At 41.8% G+C, this 11,268-nt stretch overlaps 1 protein-coding gene across 2 annotated transcripts in view; it reads right to left on the bottom strand.

Annotated features, from left to right (window-relative positions):
- The window catches only part of ITPR2 (inositol 1,4,5-trisphosphate receptor, type 2), a 267,987-nt gene that overhangs the window by 256,541 nt on the left and 178 nt on the right, over window positions 1-11,268 (bottom strand). The window lies entirely within an intron of this gene.

Below are 11,268 nucleotides of genomic sequence, written 5' to 3'. Positions count from 1 at the left end.
TGGGTGGGGAATACAGTAATTGGTCCTTACATTCAGTGGCAGAAAAACCTGTTCAACTACAAAAGTTAATACAGACAAGACTTATTGCCTGCCATGTCCTGACCTTGTTTTGTTTTTGCAAGAGAAGTCATTGCTAACACAAACTGAGCATACCTCTAACCCTAATCCTGCAGCTGCCCAGGGTCCATAGCAGTGCTCTCTCTGAAGAGCCAGATACCAGCCTCTGAATGGTTTCGTGATCAAATCCTAATCTATCTTTTAGTACTCCTGAAGATCTAGCCAGCCAAGGAAGTAGAAATCTTAAACTGGACCCTCTTCGACAGGTTCTTTTAAAAAATTGCCTCATGACATAGTTGCAGTTTAAGTCTACAAATTTGCAGGTGTAGGACCTACATCTCAGACCACCTATAAAGGAAATAATGTCATGCAACTTTGCCACTACCTTGTTAGATACTTTTTCTGAGTAAAAGGATATATAACAAACTGTCACCTACAGCCTGACACAAATAAACTATTACCTCCACACCAACAACAAAAAAATCCACTAAATTTTCTGTATGTTATTTTGCACTTTTATCATTTAAAAGCAAGGAATATTTTTTCTGTATTCTAATATTCTTTATAAATAACATGCTACAGTGACAGCAATGATATGTAAGGATATCTACAAAGATACCTGAAAATCTTACTTGAAACTTGGACTTCCTGTATTCACTGAAATAGTGAACTTTACTGTTTTTACATCAATACTAAAATCCAAAATATTTATTACATCAGTTCATTACTTATGAAAGCTGTCTGACAGTAAAGCTTGACTTACTAAGTTCTGTCTTCAACCTGAGAAGCAGCATTACAGACACTGCCATACCCAATTTTTACATCAGCAAGCCTGATGTAAAACCTCATTTTAGAGCAATGAAATTTCACAAAACTCTCCACTTAACCCTGACGTTTCAGCTCTGTGTAAAGAGTTAAGCTCACTGGGCCCTGTTTTTCAAATGTGGAACAGGAGTGAAGACTACAGACTGGCACCCTCTTCAGTAGCAGATGGCAAGGAGAGGATGGTGCATTCAGCTGAAATTGAGTCTAGCTTGGCAAAAGGCAATAACCTAAGTCGGAAATTGTCCAAGATATCAAAGTAAATATTACTAACAGGCAGTTAACCTTTTTCACTCCGTGCAGTTTGTCAGGTTCTTTTTAAATGAAGGCATAGGGTTTTTTAAACTTTCTAGGTAGCCTTAAAACTTTTATTCTTTGATGGGAAGAATGGAACTTGCTTAGTGATGAATTTGAACATTTTTCACCACTTAAAACTGTACAAAGATCTGCTCAGTGTTTTCAAAACTGATATCTAGTCTTTCCCAATACGTTACTTTTTTTCGTCTCTTTATTTTTTCTGAACAATAAAAAAATTATTAGTCAGATTGAAAAAGTGACTGAGAATATTTTAGCAAAGCACACTACTGTTTCAGTTATCTGGAACAAGTGGGGAGCCCATCAGAAATCTATGCCCAGCTAACTTTAAAATGAGAACAAGCTCAAGCAAAAAGCACTGTTTCCATTCTCAAGTACTCACATACCATTAGTTAGCCCGCCCACCTGCAAAGCACACGCTCTGATTTTAAGTTAGTGGAAGAAAATTACTACTAAACTCAGGGCACTACTTACACGTTTCATTCATAACCATTCCTATTTTGAAGCTCTTCCTCCACATACACAAGGGAGAAGCTGAGGATATCCAAAATTCATAAGAGTCCTGGAAGTTGGGACTTTACAAATAATGTCAGGTATTGTGAGACTCAGCACAAAACTATACTGGTCACATTCAACTCAGCTGCCCTCTAAAGCCGCCTAGTTAAATTTTCCACATCACAGTGCTCAAGATTATACAACTACACAAAATTTCACAGGCATTCAGGATGTAGATGCACACTGGAGCCAGGCAAAATTCCCCACACTGAAATGAAACCTGCTGGTCCTCCAGCTTTCATCCAAAGCACCTTCAGAAGGCAAGCAGACAGCTGGGTGGCTTGGAGCCTCCTGTGCATGACCTGCCTCTGCTCCGCACACAGGAATACCAGCACAAGTTTAAACTGAAAAGAGGAAAAACCCTAAGAACTGGGTTGCTGTCTTTTAACTGCGGGCAGTAGGTATAAAAATTTGGGGCTTACCATGACTTTAAGCAGCTATTTCCTAATCCTGCAACTGCATGCTTTCAGCTGCCCCTGCAACATTGATTAACTTGTGTGTGTCAAGTGCAGTGGAAAAAAAAGCTGTTTGAAATTCAAACAAGTCTCTAAAAGAAAATCAAGATAAGAAGTCCAAGCATTGGATCATAACAAGTTTCTGTATTTTGAGATTCATATAAAAAGCCTTGTTTCAGGGTTTGTTTGTTGATTTTTTTTTTTAAATGACATTGATTTTTATCTGCCAGAGGTCAAAGAACAAAAACTTGATTACTGTTTTAATATCAATTCTTTGTACTGAAAAGAGCTGTAGTAAGCTTAACTTAGAGAGTCAAGTGATAACAACCACACTGCAATATGCTCTTCTAGCCTTCTTCTGCCAAGTAATTTCATGTAAATTTCAACTCCATGCCTTCACTCATGTAGCAGCAACAACCTAAAGGGGCATTTCAAATGAACTGTCCAAAATTTATTATATAAGAAGATTACCGAATTACCACAATTGATTACATATAACCTCAGTTGTTACAAATGCATTGGGCATCACATGCACTTAGCAAGTCAGCCATACATTGCAAACAATAGTACGGGACAATGTCAGTAAGGACTGTTGTGCTTTTACACAAAGAATTGCATAGGGTACCATAGGCAATCTTAAAACTGCTATTTCTTTCTGATGAACTGACTTTATAACTCAGACATTCTCTTGGACAAGGTAGTATTATTACGCATTTTCCTAAACACCACCAAAAACCCTGGGGAAAAAAATATCAATTATTCAATTTTTTGAGACCATACTAGCAAAGACCTCCGCCATTTGAAATATCAAAGTAAACAGTGGCAGTGACAAGCTGATTTCTTCCACGTGGAGTAATGTGAAAAGAAATAAGACAGTTTGCCTGTAGCTTTCATAGCTATTTTCTGTCAGCAGGGGACTGCAGATCTCTCAGCAGCTGTCCATCTTCTTCTGTTCCTCTTCAGCCCTACTTTGCTTGTAACACATGCTGCCTTTTAGACCACGCACATCAGTTACTGCCCTACCAATCACACATACCTCTTTCCATGCACCCTTGCTCTGTTGATTTCTCTACCGCCTCACCCTACGTTCACCAACGCGCCCCCCTGCACCCATCTCCCCCCTCTCCTCTTCATCTTCCAGGGGCAGGCGAGGGAGCACAGAAAGGACAGGGGAGACTGTTTTCCTGTTTTCTTTTCTGCAACCGACAGCAACCCCGTGGTCACTCATTAGCCAGCGGAAGTAATAGCAAGGAAAATCCTGCTCAGGCAATGTGACGTACCTCTGAAGCCCACGAAGGGCTGGGGCAGCTTCAGCTCAGGCAGCATCTCAAGTTGCCAAATTCCAAAATGTTCCCACAAGCGTGAAAGGACCCCCCAAAATAGAGGCACAGAAGGCAAGCTACTGAGCAAAAGGAAGAGGGGAAAAAGCACTTATAGGCATGGTTTGCAAAATCTGCAATATATATTATAATAACAATTCACTTAGCTGGCTAAGTCAAAAGGTAAACCTGAGCAGAAGAACCAGCACTGCAGGAGCTCTGGAAGGGGTGGCTTATTCTCAGGTATGCTGCAGGACAGTGCAGCAGCACCCACACGGACAGCCCCAGGCAGCCCAGCCTGGTCAACACTTTAGGATCCTCTTTCCTTTATTATTAATCAATAAATAAGAATTGTTTTAAAATCACATGCTTTGGACAATGCTTTGTTACTATTCAATAGCAATCAAAAACTGCAAACAAATGAGCATAAGAGGTAGACAGAGATTCAGGCACAGAAAGACAGTTGGAAAAACAATAAGACTACTCCTGACACAATCTTTTGGCTACCACAGCCAAAATAGCCCCTCAAAACCTCAAGCGATACCTAATACAAGACAGGAATAACAAATACATTTTAAGCCTGTTTTCACTGTCTTTTGGTTTCCTTGTTTAACTCAGTTTCCAATTTTGCAACCAAAACCATTAACTTGCTAGAATGTAATTTCTTGGTTTAAGTTTGTTTCATATTTGAAGTGAACTGCGGTAATCGAAATTATTTTTACTTCTCCAGAGATAGGGAACACAAAGCAGTTGCACAACTGAAGCTTTCCTGTGCCCCCCAGGAAAGGAAGCTGAAAATCCTGGAAACCAGGATTCACCTCCCACACAGCTGCAGGTCAGGTTAGGACCTCTTGGTGCCCAGTGCCAGCAGAGAGGAGAAGCTGCCCCTGCCAGGTTAATACCCACTGCCCTCCAGCAAGAGGCAGGTACCAAGACAGCCCATGCGGTTGTAGGGGTCTGAATGAAATCCTTCCTCAACTCAAGTGCTGGCAAAACGTGGGCAAATTTCCAAAGGGGCAGAGAAGGACAAGCGGGTCTGGAGACAGCGCTGCAGCTCAGGGAGGCTCTCGACACACAGCTGCAAGATCCTTTTTTTTGTTGTTTTTAAACAGGGATAACGGATGCATTTTCACCTATCCTGTTCTCAGAAATGCCATTTTACTTGAAACTTTCCACACAGGTGTCTACCTTGGGTCCAAAAAGTCAAGGTTTAGCATCATGATAAACAGCTGAAACCAGAACCTATGTCAGGAAGTGTCTACACATCTACATAGTGGTGGAACTACTGATTAAAGTAATTAGATGGAATCAGATTTACAAATAATAAATGAAGGTTTAAAAGAATCAGTCATAAGGGTTTTTATGTCTTTAATATAATTAAAATAATGCATCTCTGAATAAGTGACAAAACACACTACTGACAAGGAAAAAAGTAAAATCCTGAACTGCCATTCATTTTCCTTTCTCCATTTTTTCCCATAAATATCCCTAATCAAGTATATCAAAGTCATACGAACTTCACCAGTCTCCCTTTCGTACAAGAAGTAACAGACCTTTCACAGCAAGCAGAGACCAGACTTCAAGTGCATTAAATACATGTGCAGAGGACATGGCTTTGTGCTATTGCCCAACAAACAGGCGCACACTTCAGCTGAGCAGCAGCAGCCTGTACCATTAACAGCAAAGGGCAGCAGGTTTCAAACACCTCCCCGAGCAGTAAAACGCCCGACTGAGCAAAGGTTCACATGCTTCGTAGGAGATAAAGTTCCAAGCTGGGGAAGTCAAAGATTGATCTGACTCTTTCTTCTGTGGCACTTTTAAAATACAGGATAACCTTGATTTCTAGTGAGTCCGAGAACCACGTTTAGTTAATCTCCTCATTATGTAAAAGGAAGTTAAATCAGACTTAAAGTCACGCAAGTTAAACAATCTCCCCTCTCCTTCCTGGCTACTCCCCACATTACCCATAGCCCAGCTGAGAACTACAGAAGTTGTAATAGCCACTGCACTTGCCTCAATTCAAAATTTGAGTCCTCTCTTACTTCGATTACTACCACACAGCTTACGGGTAAACTCACTTTTGCATTAAATCAATTGGTTCTTTCCCTAACCCCAATTTTCTCTCTGCTTCTGTTTGATAATGAGCTCTTTGAACTAAGGATATTACATTTGAGCGTACAATCTCATAAATCATAATACCGTAATTAAGTCTAATCCTATGTTCCTTCACACCCTTAGCTGCGCTCTGTGTGCGAGTAAAACTTCTGAAACAAACAAACCCCCTCCGGGGCTCATTACTTGCTGCATTCCCATAAGGGTGCTTTGTGGAAAGCTTTGTCTCATTGTTTATTTAAAGACAGCACTGTTGTTAGAATTTGAAACGAGCATGAAAATAAGTTTGTTATAAATGGCAAAGCTGGAGGGGTGCCTAATTGCTAATATGAGTGGGTAATTACAGAGGATATAAGCTTTGATATATGTATTGAATTGCAAGGTATGCAACATAGAGAGTTGTATTTATATGTCTACATCTCTGCTTATGTGGCATTTATTATAAGATCAATGAAGGTATTTAATAATGCATATAATATAGCTTACACTTGAGAAAGTTATCACAGAAAAGAAATACACCATATAGCTGAAAAGTGTACATTAGCATACATTCAAAGTAGCTGCAGAATTCAGACCAGTCCTTTTGCATTAGGAAGACAACTGAGAGAACGTATTTCTGAAAATGCTAATCCTACACAGTATTTAAAAAAAATAAAGAAATACACAATCAAAACTGTCAAATCTCATTCGTACTGTCAGTCTGGAGGATAAAGTACCTAGGTAATAAAACATATGAGTACTTCTGCCCACAGGAAAGCCAAAATCATCTTCCCTTCTCTCTTCTAGGTATTATTTGTTTCTATATGTATCAGAATTAAATTATGAGTAATTCTAGTTATGCCACTCTCACTTTCTTCAGGCTTTTTATTCCTTCCTGACTAATTACATTTTGTCAGCTGGCACAAGGAAGAAAAATTTGCTATTAATCAAAGGACATGCACTCTGTTCCTTAACTGTAGCTTACATTTTCAGACAGTAGGAGAGAAGTGTAAAAAAAAAAAAAAAGTGCATTGATGAAAATAGTACATTGGTGTGTTACAAGCATCATCAGTCACTGCATCTTTTCTCTTAGCACAATTCCTGAGGCCACCAAGATGCCACATTTTAGCCTTTGTTGTATTTGGAATATTTTGATTTATGCTGTTCCATAAGCACTTTCTACTTAATCTTGTCTCTTCACAAAGCATGACTGACTCAATCTGTGTGTGAAGTCCAACTTCAATAAGACAAATTATGCACAAAAGCCCAGTGAAGGAGCCTGAATGAAAGTGTGATACTCATTTCAAATAAGAAAGTTCCAGCAAGCAAGAAAGTTCTGGCAAGCACTTCCACAAATTAAGAGAAGTTGTTCAAGAAAAATCAACATTAAACTCAAGAAAACAAGTCCACATACTTGACAACACACTTTCTGCTGCTAATTAGAAATAAGTCTCAGCACCCCTCACCATCCATGGCCATATATTACCTAGCAGGCAGCTCCTGCTGCATGCTCCATTAATTACTTTCCATGAGGTTTCTTGCTGCCATGGCACAGAAGCGCGTTTATGGAGGTGAGACAGGTATGCAGCTACTGATGGTGACTAACAGGCCTATCGTCAAACTTTCCAACGGCTGATGTTGCCGTTGTTGTTACTTACTTTTTTCCCCCGCCTCTCCCACTGAGAATACTTTCTTCCCCTCATTGTACCGATAGGTGATTAATAGCAGCTCTAATTCCCAGCATACATCATTGCCAACATTTACAGCCAAAATATTGGGGAAGGTGGTCTCAAGGTTCAGATGCTGGTCTGGGACAACTTAAGATACCTAGATTCATTGCCTAGCTCTGCCACATGCCTCCTGTGGGACGTAAAGCCTCCAATTGCACAGAAGCCAAAACACACTAAAAGCTCAAAAGTGGGGAAAAAAACCCACATTATTACTACAGTTCCATAATCCAGTACCAAATATATCTTGAAATGGCAGAAAGCTACCCGTGGATGTAAATTCCTTTTTCCTAACATTTCCTTTTCTGTACTAAATTGCAAGACTATCAGTTTATACATTCAAAAGCATCCTCCTTCTTAAAAAGGAAGGGGCAGGGGGAAAGCTCAGAGAGCCTTGAGATTGGAAAAACCAGATTACACATCATCAGCTCCTTAGCATCCAAACCTAGAAAAAGCCCAAAGCCAAGCAGAAAAAAAGAGCAGGGGATTGCTTAGACTCTCAGTACCTCAAGTATCCAAACACCTGCAGCAGCCAACGGAGAATGCTGAGCCCTAAACCCCTCTCCTGTACCATTACCCAGAGGTGCCCCTCTCCCCTTGGGATCCACAGCCTGGAACATCCTCATGGAGACAGGCGGTTATCCCTCTTCTTCAAAAACTGAGCACAACCGCTCTCTTTTAATGCATGGATACAGGAGGAAGAATTTGGAGCAGCGCTGCCCGACCTCCCCGTCCCTGCCCCCATCCCATGCTTCAGTGCTAACCCCAGATGCGGAAGAGAGGTTCAGTTTCCTCTTCTGACTAAGAAGGATCAAATCTGAAAGCAGAGCCCTCACGCTCACATCCAACAGCTGTTTATAGTAGAGAAACAGTTCAGAGACACGGACAGGAGCACAGGTTTCTTCCAGCTCACAGAAGTGCCCCAGCCTTTTGGGTCCTATTTACAGAATCTCGTTGTTCCAGCGATTCTCAAACCCTTTTTGTAGGGGGAGGTGGAAGGCCACTCCTGCCTTCACCCAGCACCACTCAACTCACTCACCTGGACACAGGGCCAAGAAGCACGGATCCCCCATCTCCTAAACAAGGAAGTTAGGACCTCCTAAACTGCGCAACAGGAAGATTTCCACACTCAGGTTATAGTAGATATTAACCTCAAGCTACACTTGATCTGAATAGCTCAGCTGCATCTTTCTGTCAGCTTTAAGTTTCCTGGGGAAACCGAGCACGTGAAAATTTCTGCACTAGCAAGTGAGCAAAAAATATTCTAAAGCCCATGAAACAGCCTTTGCTTAGAAATCTCCCTCAAAACTAAACTGCTGAGCTCATTCAACTCTTCAAGGAATAAGGTCCACTGATGTGACAGACCTCCCCTGCTTGGAGAGGCGCTGTGTGCTTTTTTATCTTATTTATAGAATGGTCTCACTCACGCTTTGTTTAAGAAACAATTAGACTTTGACAGCTTAAAATAAACAGGACTCTCTCCCTGCTGCAGAGTTACTAGACCTGAGCTGGATTTCAAGTTCTTGCAACCACATGAGACTCTATATGGACTCAACAGTGTAAGTGACAAGTTCGTTTGCCCAGCACCCTTCAAAACAGCACCCTGAGCAATACAGGCAAGAGCAATAAAACAAGGACCCACATCAGTCAAATGAAGCAAGCAAGCAATCATTCCCACTCCTACCCCACTTTGTCCTCACCAAGAGGCACCTCTGGTAGACAAGGCCACCCCTTTTCAGATGTTTGCAAAGAGAGAACCTGCAGAAATACAGAAGATGCAGGAGTTTAGCAATGGTTGGACACCAAATGTGCAGCTGGGCAAACTTTTTCCCTGAAAATACAGTTGGTTTTTCTGCCTCTTGCGTTGCTGCAACCGGTCCAAAGGCAGTAATTGCAATAGCTGGCACAGATAACATGACTTGGCATCACAATTTTAAATTTCAGTCCAAGCTCTTGTACCACCAGCAGAGGGGTCAGCATTCCCATTTAGTAGACATGGGAGTTTTCCACTGGTGACTTCACATTTCCTTCAAGGCCTTCAGCTCCTCAACTCCAGCCTCCTGGCTCGGTGGCTGCCTTTACCATGGCAGGGAGCAGGGCACAGAAAAGCTGTATTGAAGAACTAACAGAGCTACATCAGCATTCTTGAATTCCTGGCCTGTCGCTGAAGGAGAGACACACACAGGAGTCCTGTCTCATCCCAGGTAGTCTTCCCGAGCTGGGTTAGCTAGGTAAAAGAGAGCCTGGATAGAGTGTTAGTTAGCGTGTTGGCTTGAGTTCAATTATTTCTCCTGGTAAAGAGCTCCCATGTGCCTTAGGCAAGCTTTGGTCTTGGCTTCCCATCTGTAAAACCGGGGGTAAATGTCCTGCCCTAACTCCAAGGAAGAGGGGAGGATCAGCAGTCTGAAGACTGCGACACAGGAATGCCAACACATATTCAAGCGACACACAGTTGTACCAAGCACCAGTCACAGCAGAAATGTCTATGACACTAGACAAGCAGGTGTTCTCAGAAATGAGGAACGTTTCTCAACATAAAGAAAAGTAAAAGTACAGCAAATTTAGCTTCCCCCAGATAAGAGAACACAGCAATGACACAGAACAACAAAGCTAAATAACTCAACAACAAGTTATGCCAACAAAAAAGAAATGCTGGGGTTACAAGAATAAGAAACAATATCCAGTGATCAACAGTTGCAGAAAGCAAACGTTTTCAGACAGGATTTAAAATTACAAGAGTCAGCGAAACAAAAGGAGATGTGAGACAAAATAGAGAGTCAGGGACAGAGAAGGCGCAAAATTAGCAAATAGAGGAACAAACCATGGAAAAACACTTGTCAACAGATTAAATGAGTGAACAGCAAGGATAGCAATAATAAGATTAAAAAAAAAAATATAAAGGGCCTTGAAAGCCAGCTTTGTTCCAGTTAACAGTACCACACCAAGTAACTTAGATGATCACTGTTTGCATTTTAATACTGCCCTTACTTCACCCTACAGTCCCCCATAGAAGAGATCTCAGAACACAGGGAACCTAATACAACACACAGGAGTGATACCTAGGCACACGTTAATTAGCAGTGGATCAGCCTTAGCAAGTTTAACTGTTATCCTGAAGGTACTGCTAACGTTTAAGCAGCAAATAATGCTGGTATTTAACTAGAGTTTGAGCTGCCTTGTCAATTGGATCACTACAATTCGTGCAGTGCAGGAGACGCTTCCATTGACAAAGGTTTAAGGACATGCTTACTTTGGACATGCCGCAAAGTCAGTGAAACTACTGCAGCTCTCCTACGAACATCAGAGGGAAAGTGCCACTGCACCCTCGGGACCAAATGATGTGATGGTTTAAAGACAGACATCAATTTGTTCCTATTATCATCCACTGTCATTTTCTGTCCTGGATTCCAAAAAGGTGATTTGAAGCAGTCAAGGTTAGTAAAAAGCTGAAGCAAGCAGGAGTAGTTCAGTGAAGTAGCCACAGCTAAACTATGTCTTTCCACTCCACAAAGTGAAAGCAGAGCTCATGGAAAAAGCATGCCCATGAAATTAAATATCTGATTCTAAATATCTGATCGTCACCAACCGCAGATAAGGCTTCAGGCAAACGCAAACCAGAAGTGAAGGGAGACACGTTTGACGAGCTGATTACGACGGCGTGCAAGAAAGCAAAGGTTTTGTCCTCCGCGTCTTTGTCAAAAATTCTCAGACATGCAATAAAATAAAGCTCTCCTCCTCCCCTCCCCCCCCAAAAAATAATAAGTTAGCTATAAATCAGGACTGTATTAACGCCTTTGGGTACAGCAGAGGGTTCCTTCCACAGAGCGGGCTCTGGCAAACGCCGGGTATTCCGGTTTGGGCTGGCCCGGCGGCGCAGCCCCGGCAGGAGCCGAGCGGGGAGCGCGGAGCGCGGTGCAGCCCCACGCG

This window comes from Haliaeetus leucocephalus, unplaced genomic scaffold, assembly GCF_000737465.1.
Source record: "Haliaeetus leucocephalus isolate CR32 unplaced genomic scaffold, Haliaeetus_leucocephalus-4.0 Scaffold473, whole genome shotgun sequence".
Taxonomy (NCBI): Eukaryota; Metazoa; Chordata; class Aves; order Accipitriformes; family Accipitridae; genus Haliaeetus; species Haliaeetus leucocephalus.
This window is presented reverse-complemented; position numbering and strand designations above follow the sequence as displayed.